This window comes from Nuphar pumila, chromosome 11, assembly GCF_984573655.1.
Source record: "Nuphar pumila chromosome 11, dmNupPumi1.hap1.1, whole genome shotgun sequence".
Taxonomy (NCBI): Eukaryota; Viridiplantae; Streptophyta; class Magnoliopsida; order Nymphaeales; family Nymphaeaceae; genus Nuphar; species Nuphar pumila.
In genome coordinates this window covers 88,188,924-88,194,121 of record NC_143259.1, presented here as the reverse complement: position 1 = coordinate 88,194,121, position 5,198 = coordinate 88,188,924, and the positions used below count along the sequence as shown (strand labels likewise).

Genomic DNA, 5,198 nt, shown 5'->3' with positions numbered 1-5,198 from the left:
TGAATTAAAGAATATTTTGAAAATTGAATATTGAAAGACATATTTTATTCTTTAAATGAATTAAAATAAGATTGAAGATATAATACATTCCTGACCATGGTCATTGAATGTATTATATAATAATCTATACTTAAATTCACATAAAAAATAAGATACATTTTGGTGCCTTTATAGAGATTGAAATGAAATTAACTCTCAATATATCCTGACTATGGCCATTGAGATATATTTTGAGTTAATTTCAAGTTAAACTCTGATAAAGGAAGAAAATATTCGAAAAAATATGATGATTTTTTGAAAAGAGATCGAGTGTGGATCCAATGTTATTCCATAAAAGAAGAAAACCATAAGTTTTGTTCACACCTTGACTATGGCCGTTGATGCAAATCGTCAACTTAAGATTTAATCACCTTTTATTAGAATGGTGTACGTGCCATTCGTGTTTCACCATTTGTGAATTTTTGAAAGAAAAGAGAAAAAATAATATGAAACAGGTAATTCATGATATTTACATGCTCATACATTCTAATCTAATACAGAAAATGTAAATTTCTCATTAATCTCTAACTTATTACAGTCTTAAATTGACATTTGAGGTAATAAAATCTCAAATCTAAGAAAGTAATACAAGTTTTTCATGATTTCCCTGCAAAGAAATGAGTTAGTACAAAGGAAAATGTAAAATTTAGAAGAAAATACTTTATTGAAAGCAAAATTACATGTGATCGTACCTATTCTAATGCAAGATGCTATACTCATGCCGAATAAGAAAGGTACATGCAATGGATGAAGTCCAATGGTCCAAGATAAACCATCATGAAAGGCAATAGCCATAGTAACTCATGATGAACTACTATGGAAATGAAAGACTACAATGCTTTATTGTGAACCACTGTGAAAGACTATGGCTATAGTAGTTCCTTGATGAACTATTATAGAAATGAAGGACCACAGTGGTTCTTTGTGAGCCACTGTGAAGGGTTACAACCATAGTAGTTCCTTGATGAACTACTTTAGGAAAGACAGGCTACCGTGGTTCCTTGTGAATCACTGTGAAGGGCTACTACTATAGTAGTTCTTTGATGAACTACTATAGGAAAGAAAGGCCACAACGGTTTCTTGGGAACCACTGTGAAAAATCACAGCTACAGTAGTTCTTTAATGAACTACTATAGGAAAGAAAGGCCATACTGGTTCCTTGTGAACCACTGTGAAAAAACACAGCTATAGTAGTTCTTTGATGAACTACTATAGAAAGAAAGGCCACAGTGGTTCCTTGTGAACCACTATGAAGAATCACAGTTGTAGTAGTTCTTTAATGAACTACTATAGAAAAGAAAGGTCACAGTGGTTCCTTGTGAACCACTATGGAGGATTCACTGCCCTGTGGTGAGATCTGTTCCTGGAACATTGGAAGATGGCATACGTGGATGAGAAGTTCTATGATGAGGCTGGCGAGAATTGTTCTTCTTCAGGAAGCAAACCTAGCTCTGCTACTATTCAAGGTATGTCAATTGATTCATCTCCCAAGCCATATCATGTAGCAGCTTCTCTGTTAAATTGAATTGTTCTGCTTCCACAGTTTATATTACGTATGTGGATAATTCAAGTGTGAAATCCAACAAGAAAGTTTCTGGAAATAAGCACATTCTAACAATCCAGCAAATTGGTCCTAAGCAATTGATTGTTGAGGAGAAAAAAAAATTATGTTCCATTGGATAGAGATAAGGGAGATTCTTCACTTGCGATGGGTGGTAAGGATGTTGAAGGTAAGGAAGAGGGGCAATACAAGTATGAATATAGACATTATTTGCAAAGTAATAGTAAACTGGTCCTAACCACCCAACCTCAACTCAGTAATTTGACCTCACAGTGTAACAACTGGATGAGTCTTTTTATCAAGCAGATCAGTTTGCAATGAATTAATCTTTGCAAGTCTAATCTAGGCTGAGCCAAACAATGCATGGTGGAATGAATGCCTAAATGCTACGATACATCAAGCACACCAAGTGATCAAGCTTAAGAAGGGCCCTATGACAGGATGTGAATCCCTCATTTAGGTTTATCACAGTTGGGGGTGAAGAATTCGAACCTGACATCAACAGAACCAGACTTTTCTCCAGTGTCAATATACTCTATATTGGTAATTCCCCTGTAAATCTCATTATAATCTTGATATTCAGGCTTTACTCGTCGGACAAGAATGGTAATAGAGTACATTGTTCCAAGATCAGGATCTGTTGAGACACTCGGTTGAACTTTGTCCTGAGAGTCTATCTCCACGAAATCAGATAGTGCTGCCACAATATTACTCACAATCTTCTGCTTTGCATCATCACTAACAACACATCTGTTGGAGAAAAGTATCATTTTCAACCTCTGCTTTGCAATTTTGGCATTTGAATTCCTTCTTGCTGCAGGTGTTGGAAATAAGATCTTCCAAGCCAAACTCACATGCTCAAAGAAGCTCATGCATAGAGCATTAAGGATGAGGTTTTTAGATTCTTGATTTAGTGTTCTATTAGAAACAATGTTCCCCATGAAAGCAAAATAATGTCAGATAAAATGAAAGAATAATTACAGAATATTGACAAGAGATGTCCATGAGGAGGTATAATGAAATCGATGTGAGGAATCACCATGAACTCAAAGAGGGATATACGAGCCAGCGAGATAAAAGATGCACAGAGTGACGACTCAAAACAGGACCAAGTTTAAATGCCATGCTTAAATTAACAAGTGTAAAAGCACAATTGATATTGTGGAGTGAATCAGAAATGAAATACCGATTAAAAATCTTCTGGAACCTGAATGAGGCTACCCACGAAATGAGAATACTCTGGTAATAGCAAAAAAAAACAAACACACATTGATGTATATATGAAATACAAAAACTGTAATCCTTGAGCCATCTACCTTTAATATGCAAGACAATAACAAAATGAAGATATCCAAATATGTCAGAGAACCAAAATATGCGATAAGGCCACAAGGAATCAATGTATAGAAGCAATGTTGATGCATAAGATATTACGGATGCAGAGGAACTAATGTTGGTTAATCGTATACAATGCAACAAAAAGAAAATAAGAGAAAATATGGACATAAGAGATCAGCAATATAATTAGAAAATCCCATGTAACAGATGATTAACATGAAAACAGAAGACCAAAAGTAAATAGGTATTAAGGACCTGTGAAAAAAAAATCAGAAATAATCGGCAAAAGGGAAGAAAGAAAGAGTGTGGGATTCATCCATAGATGAGAATCTGGATGATGTAAATGAAAAATGAGGTGTCGATCTATTGGTAGAGAATGATAAATAAAAAAAAAGGAGAAGAAAAGAAAATGTCGAAGGAGATCTCCAAAACATAAGTTACATGGCTAAATGTCTTCTAAAATGCAGACCACCCCAAAAATGGCGTCTTGGGAGTATAAAGCACAGAACAAAATATTACAAGAAATAAAAAAAAGAGTAAAAGAAGAAATAACCAAAATCTGGCTGCAAAATGCAAGCCAAGCGTTCGAAATGGGAGAGAAAATTGACTATAAAATAGAATCAAAATAAAACAAAATACATATCGAAACTGTAATACACAGGCGATGATGAGAGCATCGACGTGTATAAACTTCTGAAATTCAATAATGAGAAGGAGAGAGAATAAAAGAAGAAAAACGGAAAATAAAATTGTTGGAATTAGTGAATTCCTTTGCTGTAGCACTTGGTGGATCGACCTTGCTATATGCAGACCGATCTCACCATGTGTGCATTAAAAAAAAGCAAAAAAAAATGAAGAGAAACATAATCGTAACAGAACAAGGTGACAAAAGAAAGGAATATTTACAGAAAATCTAAAGCAAAAGAGGAGGATTACTCACTGTGAACCTTGCAGGGATGGTTGATACTTTCTGCTAATTAGGGAGAGTCCAAAGGAGAGGGGAACAAAGGGAAGAGAGGAGCAGATTCTCAGATGGAAGGGTGAAGAACGATCTCTTCAGTAGCCCAGAAAGGAAAACACCAGAAGAAGGAAGAAGATATGTGAGGAAGGAGGCGATGGAGGGGTGAAAACGGGTGAGCGGAAGAGACTCCTGCGCCTCCTATTTTATAACAGGAGGCCATTAGAAATCTTACGATTTGAGTCTGAAAAGTTTCAAGAAATTTCATAAGAAATGCTCTTTTCAAAGTTTTCCTAAATGGGGTTTTTTAAAACTCATTTTTTTGTGTTTTCTTTTGTCTATTTTTTTGTTTTTTTGTTCTTTTCTTGATATTTTCTATATTTTTTTGCGCTTCTGGAATAAAACTTCAAAACTGCGAGAAAATGAAGGATTTTAAACTAATTTTGCAAATTTTAAGAATATTTACAAAAAGAAGGGTTTTATGAGAATTCAGAGTTAAAATCTGGAAATTTCTTGAGAAAATGGGTTCAGATTCAGAATTTTGAGAAAACATTCGAATTTTGGATCTCGAATCAAGGAATAGAGAACAGTGGATCCAAACGGATACCGGATGGACTGTTCGAGCCATTCAAAAACTATTTTTGGTATTTTTATAATTTTAATTTGGATAACGAGGCCCAGATTTGGATTTTGGTAATGGATCTGGATCCGAAATCAAGTCAGATATGGAAAATGGATTTAGATTCTAGTAGATTCGAGAAATAAACCGGAATTTTGATTCAAAACTGACTCAATTATTCAACAAATGGGGCTAGGGGCAAAAAGGAAATATTTACAAAATTTTGAAAAATTTGGGGTGTTCACACCCAATCACCATTTACGGGTTCGACAATCACGGCCACACTGCAAAAGGAAAAATCTTCTTGAAAATTTTCATCGACTACTCAGTCCATTCAATTTTCTTCCATGTGGTCAATGTGTCACCCATATACAATCTATTGTTGAGACGACCATGGATCCACAACACGAACGCAGTTTCATCTACTCTTCATCAGTGCGTCAAGTGGTCAAAAGGTGGAATGATCACAACAGTCCTGGGAGAAGATCTGGAGCAAAGGCTAGCACAACCTATGATTCCCAGACCTACTTTCACTACTAATATCCCTAGTATCAGGGGAATTGAAGAGGTCTGTTTCGAAGAGAATTCAGGAATACTGCAGATGGCAAAACAACCAGAGCATACAGTGGCCATGACTCGATGGAGGGGCCCACAATTCTTCAAAATTGAAGGACGAATTGACT

At 35.4% G+C, this 5,198-nt stretch overlaps 1 pseudogene; it reads right to left on the bottom strand.

Annotated features, from left to right (window-relative positions):
• Window positions 1–2,052: 2,052 nt before the first annotated feature.
• LOC149822465 (cell division topological specificity factor homolog, chloroplastic pseudogene) lies at window positions 2,053–2,550 on the bottom strand (annotated as a pseudogene).
• Between the last annotated feature and the right edge of the window lie 2,648 nt (window positions 2,551–5,198).